The sequence below is a fragment of the Lutra lutra genome, chromosome 12 (genome assembly GCF_902655055.1).
Source record: "Lutra lutra chromosome 12, mLutLut1.2, whole genome shotgun sequence".
In the NCBI taxonomy this organism is placed as follows: domain Eukaryota; kingdom Metazoa; phylum Chordata; class Mammalia; order Carnivora; family Mustelidae; genus Lutra; species Lutra lutra.
Genome location: NC_062289.1, coordinates 31832775 through 31845991, shown reverse-complemented (window position 1 = coordinate 31845991; position 13217 = coordinate 31832775). Strand labels below are relative to the sequence as shown.

Here is a 13217-nt window from a genome sequence, read left to right as displayed (position 1 = left end):
CATCACTATTAGCTACTTCTTCCTACCATATAGTGGCTGTGTGCCTATCCCAGGCATTTTACTCTGCCTGATGTTATAGTTCATTGTTTGTATGGCTCTGCACTCTCGTGGCCTGGAAGCTACTTGAGTTAATCATGATTATTCCTCATTTATCTTCTTTCCCCTAGACAGCCTAGCTAAGGTGATCTCTAAGTGCTCATTAAATGCCCTGAATGAATGAAATGATAGATGAAGTAACCACAGAAGGTAAATATCCTTGATTATGAAAAACTACACTTGAATTCAAAAAGTTTAAACTCGTTTCCAACTTGTATCTGACATGGTTTAACATAAGTTTAAATTTTTGAAAAATCTTACCCTCCTACTCCTGATTACCTGATGTTCTTTACACTTTATCAAAAGGCAAGTGAAAGGAAATAAATTCTTTCCACAGTTTCCTGGCCCTCCTGCTTCTATACTCTACAGAAAGAATTAATAAACCAACATTATTCCTGGAACTGGGTTGATATAAATTGATGGTCCTAGTATCCAAACCAAGATGTGGTGGTAGGATAAGACTGTGAGAGCATAAATTTTTGTTAAAGGGAGAAACTACATTAATTCTATCACCACATATAACAAACCTAAAATTAAAAAAAAATAGAAAGGAGAAAATTACATTTCCTTTGTAGAAGTGAGTACAGACAAGGGAAGAAAAAAATACATTTGTTTCTTTAAGTTATTTCTAAACCAAGTTGAAGAAATTAGAATGTACATGTAAGAATGAAGACATTTGCTAAAACAGAGAATATTACATAGAGTTTGTTCTCATGGCAAAACTGTTTCTTCTAGAAACTGCAGAAGGACAATATACCATTAAGTGCAGGACCCAGGACAAAGAGCTGACAACTGCTAACATGAACAGATTACTTCATCCTGGTCAGGTACGGTGCTAAGCTCTTTACTAGCTTATAATATTTTATCCTTACAATAGCCCTCTGAACTGTGAATTGAGTGCTGTTATTATCTCCATTTTTCAGATGAGGTTTAATAAGATTAGGCTGCCCAAGATGATGGAGTTAGTAAGCAGTGAGACCAGGATTCAGACCTAGGGAAGTGTGATTTCAAAGTCTTAACCACTTCCTATTCCTAGTATAGCTTGAGAATAGGAAATCCAGAATATAATCTGAATTCTGTATCTGAGCTAGATTTGGAACATAGCCAGAATTTCAACAAACCCAGGATAAGGGTAAGATTTTTCAGTTTGAGAGTCCAACATCAACAAAGATGCAGAAGTGAGAAAATAAGAGGTATCCCCAGGGGACCCAGGGAGATAAGAGCACAGTATCTACGGAGACAGTGGGGATGGTAAAGTTCCCCGGGGGGAGGGGAAGAGGGGGACCAAATCTGACCTACCACATATTTTGTACAGCCAGTGACTGAAGAATGGTTTTTACATTTGTGATTGAAAAATACTTCTAAAAGAGTATTTCAGGATAAGTGAAAATGATATGAAATCCACAAACTTTGAATAAAATTTCAGTGTTCATTAATAAGGTTTTATTGGAACACAGTCATGTTCATTCATTTTGTATTATCTGTAGATACTTTCAGAACTGAGTAGTTACAATACAGACTATGAAAAGCCTAAACTGTTTACTGACTTGTCTTTTATAGAAAAGGCTTACTGACTCCTGATCTAGAGAAGTAATAGAGGAATGTATGTAAGTGACAGGCAGTTTTCAAAATGGCTGATCAATCATAATTTGAAAGGTCCTGGATCCAGAACTCTAAAGGATTTTGAGACATAAAGTGACATAATCAGGATCCCAGGTGCTTAAGATTTAAGAGATTTTCAGATGTCTTCTGTGATGATCATTTATTATAAGGTCACAAAGGGAAGCAGGACAGCAAGGCAATTGCCTCAGGAGCAGTATAGTCATTCTGGGTCCTAGGGCTTCCAACTTCCAAAGAAAACAGTTCATCTACTCCTGGACTTTCCATGACCTCAGACAAGCCACCAGCCCTGTGCACTCACAGCATTCATTCCCCCAAGAGAAACTATCTGGTTGGACTGATGCCTTATTCTACAAGATGCAGTGGCTAGCTTCCTGTACGTTTCGCCTTTTCATGGCTGCCCTTGACTGAGACTATTCCTTGACCCAGACAAAATCAGGAAAGCAGTTTCTGAGGTGCTCAACACTCAAAGCAGAAACTCCAACAACTACACAACTGTCCTAAAAGCCTCGTTCATTTTATCTACTACTTTAACCATTTATCTTTCCTATAGCATTCTGTGTCTTTTACTGCAATTGCATTTGTTCTTTTTGGAAAGAAGGAAGGAAGGAAGAAGTGGGGGGAGAGGGAGGAAAGTGGAGGAAGTGAAGGAGGGAGGAAGGGAGGGAAGGAGGAAAGGAAACTGAGAGAGAAATGCCCTTAATAGTATTCTCTCTCCATTAGTGATGACAAGTCAGTCATATATCCTCTTTTAAAGATCTTTGTGTCATACTTAGTTTGAATAAAATAGCAAAAGATTATCTGTATAACTAGCTCAGCAAATCCTAACAGTTTTCAAATCTGAGTTCTCAAAAGGCTTTTGTCCTCTCTTCTGAAGCATTTAAACTATTTGAACAGAATAGCCAAAACCATTTTGCTGAGAAACTGTATGGATGGAGAAAACCTGAGTTCTAATCTTCACTCTATCACTCACTAGCTAGGAGATCTTAAGAAAACCAAAGCCCTTTGGAGCCTCATATTGGTCAGATATGAAATATAAATAATAATACTTCTGAGACATATGTCACAGCTGGCTCAAGAGATCAAATGGGAAGATAACACATTTCAAGCTTCAGAAATTGTCAAATATAGGATACATATTAATAAAGGATATAAACATTAGTATGCAGAATAAACATTATAGAGCTACAGAACAATAAGCCATCATGCAAGGCCAAATTAGTAAGGGGTTGCTTTGTGAATGATTTATAATTTCATCAGGATCTTAAAGAAAGAGAAAACATTTCAGGCTGGAAGAGTGGAAAAAAGCACAGAAGCCAAAATGCCTGAGGTATGTTTAAGGAACAGTGAGTAACGAGCATGGCTGGAGCAGACTAAGTATGTTAGCAAAGTCCTCTCTCTTTCATTCTCTCAAAAAAAAAAAAAAAAAAGTAAAAGGGGCACCTGGGTAGCTCAATTGGTTGAGTGTCCAACTCTTGATTTCGGCTCAGGTCATGATCTCAGGGTTGTGAGATGGAGCCCTGAGTCCAGTTGAGTTCCATGCTGGGAATGGAGTCTGTTTGGGATTCTCTATCTCCCTCTCCCTCTGCCCCTCTGCCTCTCTCTAACAAAAAGAAATGTGTTAGCAAAGTTGAGGGAGATGAATGTGGAAAAGGTAAATTGAAGCCAAGCTGTTCGAGTCCTTGAATGCCAGGGTTAGAAGTTTGGAGTTTACTTAGGAGACAAGGAGAGAGATTTTTAGACTAATGATATGACAAAAGCATGCAGGATAGATGGGAGAGAGACTAGAGAACAGAGAAAATCTATTAGAAGCTATGGCTCTCACCCATCCAGAAATGAGAAAAGAGTCTACTGAAGCTATGGCCATTGGCTACAATGAAAGTCTTAGCAAATGATGAGAATGCTATCGTTGAAAATGGTGAAGTCATAAATGGGAGCCATCCTAGAAGAAGAAATTAACTCAGTTTAGCTTCAGGTTTTGAAGGGATGACATTTGGGGCTTGAAAATACTCTAATATTAATCACAATATTACATAGAAAACGCTTTGAGAAAGGAATGAGGATGAAAGGGGTTTGGAGCCCCAGAGAAAAACAGGAGGTAACCATCCCCCAGGCTTATCAACTGACCAGCTTTGCCAAAAAAGTCATGAAGGAGGCTTACAACAATGCAGCCAGAAGGGAGGTAGCTCCTCAGGGAGTCTGAATAATGGAGAAAGAAATGTAGAACTGTCATGTTGGGGCACCTGAGAGTCCAAACCTGACCTTCTCCAGAGATACCCCACATAGAGGGAAGCCACAACATAAGGCCAAATTTTTCTGAACTAGGCAAATGGGGAACCAACACCAAGGAAGGTTGATTTATATTTAAACACAATATTTTTATTACTTTTTCTAGAAATTTGACACCAATCCTCATTTTAAACTAGACAAAGCAGCATAATTTTTTTCTTTCAAAATGATTGACACTCAAAAGGTAATACCCCTTAAATTCCTCCAATTAAAGCAAATTTAATTTTAAGTTTAATTAAAGGAAACTTTAATTAGAAAGAAGATTAAATTTTAATTAAATTTCTCTAAAATCTTCATACCGGCCTTTACAGCTAATATTTCTGTCAGAAACCAAATCCCTTCTTAATATTCTTAAATTCTATTCTAGCATTTTCCTTCGTATTAAAACAGCGTCTCACCAGCTGAACCTGCCACTGTGAAAATTATTCCCATCTTAAAATACTGGAAATTCAACTGAGGAACAAAAGTCTCCCTGGGCAGAGAAGGGAAAACAACAGATTCTATTATTGATGAGATTTTTATTTTCAATGTCTTCCAGTTCTTTCTGAGGCGATTAGGTATGGTGGGCCTGCTGTGAGCCAGTTGTACTGAGTCCACAGCATCAACAAATATTTATGGAACACCTACTGTGTGTGTGGCCCTGCACTAAGTTCGCTGTCTAACAGGGAAATATTGTTAAAATACTAGTTCAGGCAGAGGTCTCAGCCAACAGATCCTGGACCAGCTTTGCCTCCTGGATTCTCTGGTTATCTCTCCTTTTCCAGAGACAAAAGAGAAACATCATCTGACACCTCTGACACCTGACTAGTGCAAGCTCCTTGCACTGCCCCACTCTGCTCCAAGCCTGCCACAGGTTACTAGCAGGAAGAACCCTGGATTAAGAGACCAAAGTCAGATTTCAGACCTACACTGTTGTTAGCCTGATATATCATCTTTAAGGAAAACCTAAACTTTCCATTCTCACATTCTTCATCTATAAAATGGGATAATAAAACTTCTCATGCCTACTTCTCAAAGATGTCAAAAGGATCAAAGGGAAAAAAAAAAAGCTTCTGAAAACTACAAATGCTGCATATTCCTACAGATAACTACCCCCTATTGCCCCAGTGCATATCCTTATTACATTCTTCCCAGGACCCACGCCCTGCTGCTATCAGTCCTTACCCAAGCTCAGCCTGTACTTTATCTCCTCCCAGAAGCCCCACTGAACAAAGCCCCCTTGAAAAGAAACATTCTCTTGCTTACTCATTTATATATGAGTATATATATTAGATACTTCATTTATATATGAACCCTGGCCTAGACTGCTTTATATTTAGAGATGCTGCTATATAGCAGAGCCCTCCCTCTGTTTTGACATACATGAAGCAAGATTCAAGATCCCAAGCATCAGACTGAAATTAAAATAAAATGAGAATCAACAATTTCATTAAAAGAAGGTTACCTTTAGTTTGTCTGATAGGAAGCAAATCTCCTCTTTGCAGGTTACTAGATTAAGTTTCCAATCACTGTGAACAGGGCTGTGCTGAGCTCTATAGTCACTATTACACTTATCAGTCATGCACCCCATTTCCTTGAGTAGCTAACATGTTCAAGGGCCTATGCTGCATTCTACAGAAAAACTTAATTTTTTCTGTTATCATCCCCTAACAACCCATCTCCCCGGCTGATCAGGGCACCTTTTGGCCCTGGACCTAGAAAGCTTTCCTAAATCTACTTACCCAGTCTCCAAAATTTCCACCAAACCTAAGCTCCTTCAAGAAGCCTATCTGACTCCCCAGACCTTCCTTCTGAATTCCTAGATCCCTAGGATTCAGTAACACACAGTAAAGCCTTTGATGGAGGGCCTGGCTCCTTGCTGCACCCTGAATCTCAGGCCTGTCTCTTCACCTGCCTGAAGTAGCCACAAGGTCAGATCTATGTTTTATGCTCCTTTGGTAGCACCTGCAGTGCTCAGGCCAATGCTGCAGACATAGGAGATAACCAAGAAACACTTACTCATTAACTGTTTCCTAAAAAGAAGTAGAAGCCCTATTCTAATTCATAAGTACAGGGTACATCAGAGATATAATATTTCTCACAAAGCAGCAGAGACAATGAATATTTGAGAAGCAAACAAGAGAGGGAAGATCGGAAACAGGAGATGGAGGTAAGGTGCTTCCATCAGTGGGCTTGGCACAGGGTAAAGATGTGAATGTTGAGATGGGCTTTTCTTGGGGGGCTGAGAGGCCCTCAATGTGAGAGAGAAGTCAGGGCAAAGGACTCAGAGACTATTGGGTTTCGTGGCCAGCTCTGGGCCAGGGGTGATCCATACTGTTCAACTGTAAAATGGGTACGGTGTAATTCCCGTGTTCCTACTTTGAGGACTTTTGTAAGATCTAATTTACTGTTTGTAAAGGGCTTTGAACTCTCCAGATGAAAGACACCATGAGCAGTTCAAAGGATGACTCCAGACCATTATTAGCTGTAGTTAGCCTCAAAGTGAGAGGAATGACATGACCATTTTCAGTGCACCTGTCAGCTCGGCCTTTTTTTTTTTTTATCATTTGTACGATTTTTGTGGCTAAATTAGAATTGCTATTCATTACTTTTTTCCCTGGCAATTAAAAAAAGATCAAAATGGGACTTGTAACAAGGAGGCTGAATGCTAATTTTTGCTCCCTATAGAAAGGCAAAACATACATTTCAGGAATCCTTTCCTCTTTACATTTACAGTCTACAAGAATTTTAGGGGAAATGGGAGTTTCCTCTTCTGCCTCAGAAAAACTAGGGCTAAAAGAACCAAGGGGAGAAGGTAAAACACCACTTTCAGGTGTTGATTTTTCCTTCTTTATACTAGTTACCAAACTTACGTACCGCCAGTGACAGAACCCCCCCCCCCTTTTTAAGTTGAACCTCTGAATAGAATCTTTGCTCTCATTATCAAAATGCTGCCAGCAATGAATTCTAACGTTTTCTCTCCTCCTCTTTTTCCTTCCCACACCCCCTTCCTTAACTAGCAGAGTCATCAGAAGGTGAGTTTCTCAGGGATCCAATGGAACATGGTGATTTTCTTTTCCTGTTCTGGCAGAAGATTTCTTTGGGGTCCCTTCTCCAACAAGGGTTATTGCCTACAGGTCATGTTCACCTCATGCTGAGGTCCCCATATGCCTCTGGTTTTCTTTCTTGCCTTTTCCTTGACCTTTTTGCGTCTAGGAATATCTTAACTGAGAATTAGTTTGCTCCAATTTTTTTCTTTCTAGCTTTATTGAAGTATACTTGATAAATAAAAGTTATATATATTATACAGGTATACAATGTGATGTTTTAATATATGCATACATTGTAAGGTAAGCATCATGATCAAGCTAATTAACATACCCATCACCTGACAGTTATGATTTTTGTAAGTGCCTGGTGAGAGTATTTCATATCAAATAACTTAGCAAATTTCAAATATATAATGCAGTATTAACTACAGTCATCATGCTATACATTAGATATCCAGAACTTAACCATCTTACATAACTGAACCTTTATATCCTTTGACCTACATCTCCCCAACTCCCCCATCTCCCAGCCCATTCGACTCCCTGTTTTTAATGTCTTGACTTTTTTTAGATTCCACAATAAGCAAGACCACGCAATAGCTGCCTTTCTGTGCCAGTTTAATTCACTGAGCATAATGTCCTCCATGCTCATCAATATTTTCATAAATAGCAGGATTTCCTTCTTTAAGATTGAATATTTGTGTGTGTATGTGTGTGTGTGTGTGTGTGTGTGTGTGTATCACATTTCCTTTATCCATTCATCCTCAATAGACACTTAGGTTGTTTGTGTATCATAGCCATTGTGAATAATGCTGCAATGAACATGGGAATACAGCTGTCTCTTCAAGATACTACCTTCATCTCCTTCATTTATATACCAAGAAGTGGGACTATGGGATCATACAGTAAATTAGTAAATCTTTTTTTTTTTTTTTTGTAGCTGCATTTTTAATTTTTTGAAAAACCTCCATACTCTTGTCCTATGATCTTAAAGAATTAGGGCTAATCTTACTCACTATCCTTGTTTTCCTCTAGTATTCCCCCTTTCTCTTTTACATACAGAAGTCAATTCACCAAAATGGATATGCATGTTGGAGTTACTGAAAAAGACTAGGAAAAAGCAAGTGTCAACTGTTGCTTCTTCATTTTACATTAATCATCACAGGTAGCCTAAGAATTTAGATTTTTGAATAATGTTTGAAGATGACAAGTCTAACCTAGAACAAGGAGTTGAGAATGAGTTGGCTAGAAAATAAACTTTTAAACTGAAATGCTTTCTGTTTTTCCTGCCAAAGCTGGCAGATGTGAGAGTTCTACATAACATGGTATCTTCACAACAGCAGCTAACAACAAAAGGAGGGGAGATAACCCACCCACATGAGCTTCTAAGGCAAAAATCCACTTTGCCCCAATCCAGGAGAGTTGTAGGATCCCAAACTGTGCTGTGGGCATATTAGAAACTTTCCTGGTGCCCCTGCAAGTCTTCTGTCCATATTCAGGGTATTCACAAGTATTCTGTAAGGGGCTTTTCATTAGATGGCAATGCCTGTGTATCACAGGAATATTCAATCTAAAATATCTTGAATGTGTGTTTTATGAGTCCACTCTTTTCATAATGTGTTTCTCCGAGGGGTGCTGGGTGGCTCAGCTGGTTGAGAGTCCAATTCTTGATTTCGGTTCAGGTCATGATCTCAGGGCATGAGATCAAGCCCCACATCAGACTCTGCACTCAGTATGGAGTCTGTTTGTCCCTTTCCCTTTGCTCCTCCCCCAGCTCTTGCACCCTCTCTCTCATATAAATAAAATCCTTACAAAAAAATTTCTCCAAGAACACAAGTTTCTCTTTTCAATAATTGCTGCTCATTTTCTGTTGTTGCTGGGGTTATATAAACTAAAACCAAAGACATCCATTTCAATAATAATTCCTTGAGATATAATAATTTAACACCAATGACAATAGCAACAACAAAAAAAACCCTTAATGTTCAGAAATAGAAGCAATGACATGGAACTTTTAAAAACTCCACAACATTAAAAAAAAAAAAAAAGACTCCACATTTTTATATCTTTACTCCCTTTCGCAGAGTCCTATTTCCAAGAGAATCTCTACCTGTAACTTCTTCCTTACACACAAACACATACAATACCCTCTCTGCTCTCATACCTCACTCTGCTCTCATACCTTATTTACACATAAACATGGTACTTCTCATTAGCTTCACTTCCAAAGATTGCTCATTATTTTCAAATGTCCTCAGGCTTCTTTTGTTCCCTTACAAAACCCCATATTCATCTCTAATTTATCATCCATCACCAAACATTTGAATAAAAACATGAAAAAAATTACTCAACCATTATATCAAGCACTGGGGCGGGAGATAGGTGACCCATATTCTGATCCCAGCTTTGCAAATAATTAGTTTTGTGACCCTGAATAAATCATTTACTCTAAGTCTAATTTCTTTATCAGTGACATAAGGAATATAACTGTCCTTCCTATTTCACAAGACTGTTATGGGAAATAACTAAGAACTGAATATACATCTGAAGCTGAATATTTATTATTGCCCATATCTACGTTATATCGCTGTCTCTGGCATCCTTTCTGAGGGGTGTCTCTGATGATCACCATCTCACCTATTTAAAATTTATCCTTTCATTCATTCAGCATACATTTATGATATGCCAACTATATGCCAGGCCTCAAGAGCTCACACACTCAAGGAGAAGGCAGAGATCTTGGCAGAATTGTACCCCTGTGTGAGGGGTGCCCAACATGCTGGGAAACACCTCTTCCAGTCTCTGAAAGCACAGAAAGACTTGAGGCAGCTCTTCTATGTATATATGGAGTAGACACATGTCTTATTTTGTTTTTCCATCCCAACTCGCTCAGCATTCATTCCTTTTTCCCAATAGTATCTTCTTTTAAAAAATCAACTCTTTCCACAATGGGCCAAGAAGCAGACTCAACCTTATGCTAATTGGGTGTTCCTTCCCTGAGACAGAAACTTGTTCATGATGACGGAAGAGATTTTAAATAGTAGGAATTCACTGATTATAGCCACAGTCCCTGACCCAGCTCTCCCTGCTAGGAGACTGTATCAGTCATTACTGTTTCTGCTCCTCCAGAACTGGCTTAGTTCCTGTCTTCTTCCAAGACTAGTTCTTGGTCTTCTCTGTGACTTAGCTGTATCCTTCCATTAAATTTCATTCTTGCTTTAGTTAGCCGAGTTGCCTGAGCAACAACAACAAAAAAAAAACCAAATTAAAAAAAAAAAAAAAGAAGAAGAACAATAATATGCCCATAAGCTATATGCAGTGTGTTTTTGTGAAAATGTCTGAAACATATAGGCCTACCTAAGGGCTTGATCCATATCTATTCATTCAACCATTGAACATAAACTATGCGTCAGGCACTGTACCCATATGCAGCCCACAGTAGAGCAGGGAGGGCGGACAGATAACAGGTAATCAAAAGTATAACATGTGGCAAAGAAAGCCAAGGTCCTTCTAAAAGAAGTGTGAAGGCAACCTGGAGCTAAAGGAGTACTTTCTACAAAGAAGTCATATTTTACCTTAAACACAGGAAATGAGGAAGACATTCTGCTAGGTAGAAGTTGGGGGAATAGCATTCCACAGGGAGAGAATAATCTGTTCTCCTGGGAGAAGACCATGCATACAGGTCACTGCCTCTCTATCTCATGAGTCACCAGGGTACAGGGTAATGGGCTAAAAAGAAGCCAGGAAGCTGAATGCTAGCTCTGGTCCTACAGCTAACTCACTATGAACTTAAAAAGGCATTTCGTTTTTTAAAATGCCTGGTTCCTTGTCTGTGAAATGAAGGTAGAAGGATACATAATATGGGGCCACCTGGGTGGTTCAGTCCATTAAGCGTCTGCCTTTGGCTCAGGTCATGATCCTGGGGTCCTGGGATCGAGCCTGCATGGGTTTCCCTGCTCAGCGGAAGTCTGCTTCTCTGTCTCTCTGCCCTTCCCCCCACACATTCCCCCCACTCAACATGATGTCTCCCCACATGATGTCTCTCTCTCACTAATAAATAAAACATCTTTTTAAAAAGGATATTTAATGGGTGGCTCAGTCATTAAACATCTGTCTTCGGCTCAGGTCATGATCCCAGGGTCCAGGGATCCAGGCCGCATCAGGCTTCCTGTTCAGAGGGAAGCCTGCTTCTTCCTCTCCCACTCCCCCTGCTTGTGTTCCCTGTCTCGCTGTCTCTCTGTCAAATAAATAAGTAAAATCTTTTTTAAAGAAAAGGATATATAATAAGGAAAGTTTCTAATATTCTATGATTTCAGGTATATTTTTTATGTCTATGATAAATAGATGAATAAAGGATGGAACATGAACCTCATCTAAAAGGACCACCCATCCTATCTCCTCAGTCTTCTCTTGCTGCTCTCACCAGAGGATGGGGCAGTGTGGATGGAGACTACTTTGGAAGGTAATAAAAAGGCTCCAAGGCTCAGGTGGATGGGGCGGTGTGTGGAAGGCAAAAAATTGCCTAAAATGCAACTAATTTTTATTCTATCAAAAACTAACTCGACATTGTATCCATTTTCCTCTTTTCTGTTATTTAACACCTCTTTCATGCAATGTTGACCACATCGTAGTGTCCCTATGTTTCTCTTCTGTTTTTCTCACTACTAGTTTTAATAACAGAAAACAAATAGAAGGCCCTGTCCAAAAATTGTTAGAGTCAGTGATTCAGCACAAATGATGTGATCCCGCAGGATAAATTACTGACCAAAAATCCCACCTACCGGTCTGGAGAGGAATTCCCTGGGAAGCAGGCCTTATGGGCCAAGAAAGCTACCAGTGGAGATGTGCATTTTCTCAGTCCACAGTTCTTTACCCCACCTGACATCTCCCTCCTCTGAAGGACTAAGGTCTGTGCAAGGGGCAGCCTAGGGCTGGGAGATAAGCACACCCCTGGGAGGGCAGCCCTGCGACTAGTGAACTCAGTGGTCTGAAAAGAAACCGCCCTGGGAAAATCGGTACTCCTAAGATTTCCAAGAAACAAGAAATCTCTACAAACATTTCCCCTATGATAAATTTAAGCACAGGCTGGGAACAGCTTCTGTCCCTATATAAAATTAGTTGAAAGGGCAACGGACATGAGGAAAATTTGTTGACATCCGTTGGTTCACCACCTCTGCGATTACAGGATGCAGTTCCAAACTGGAGTACACGGAGGTCGAAGAGGGACTGGATAGAGGCAGACCTGGAGAGAGTGGTTTCAGCAGCGGGGAACTCACCCAGGACGCTTGCTGGTGGAGGACCCGCGGAAAAACATATCCACTTCTCGCGACAACTGGAGGGCGCCCAGGAGACCGGAAGTGGGCACCAAGGCGCATGCGCCCAGAGGGTCTCAGCCCTCCGTGCGCTCTCGGGGTGGCTGCGCATTGGAAGATGGCTCCCACGGAAGGCAGGCGGGCCGACTGTGCCCTCTGAGGTCCCCAAGCTGGTGAGGAGCCTCCTTACCTGCCGGGTCCAGCTCCGGTGTAAGTCGGCTGTCCCATTCTTTCACAGGCTCTTGCAGCAATAGCTGTATATTGTCCCTGAGTGTGAGAAGAAAAACAGAACTCAAATCCAAGGTGAGAGCTCAGTCCCTAAGAGGAGGTTACGGTAACATCAGTCCTGCTAAGGAAACCCCTCTGGTAAGACCCTGCAGGGAGCCAGACTTACCCAGGTCCAGCGACAGTGCTTCCCTCTCCAGGTCACAGAGCACCCTCAGGGCTGGGGAGCAGGATCTAGGGTGTGTGAATTGCAGCATTATTCCCAGAGCTTTATTCTCCTTGTGGCTCTTCTAATACAAATACATACATGGCCATTGTTAAGTGTTTGCCCATCCTGTCATAGGGAAGGTCCTGCTGAAGTTTGGCTCTTAACCACTGGGAGGCTGTCGCAATTCATACAAACCCTAAATGAGGTTTCATCTCAATTCTTATAGCAACCACTGTATGAATCACTCACTCATTTGGCACCTACAATATCCTTATATATACCTGGCACAGGGGCCCATAGACATGTGCCTTGTTGCTGCAGTTGCCGAAAATGATGCAGATAATGGCAATACAAGATACTATGATAAAAGTAAGGGTAAGTAATGTGCCCTAGATCACTGGATCAGGACCACAGCAACCTTAACCCCAAGGGTTAACA

The 13217-nt window shown here is 40.5% G+C and overlaps 1 long non-coding RNA gene across 1 annotated transcript in view; it reads right to left on the bottom strand.

The window, feature by feature from the left end:
* LOC125082481 (uncharacterized) overlaps positions 1 to 10264 on the bottom strand; it is a 42466-nt gene extending 32202 nt beyond the window's left edge. The window contains exon 1 of the long non-coding RNA XR_007121984.1: positions 10147 to 10264. This is a non-coding gene — a long non-coding RNA (uncharacterized LOC125082481). The remainder of the gene's footprint in view (positions 1 to 10146) is intronic.
* Positions 10265 to 13217: the final 2953 nt, after the last annotated feature.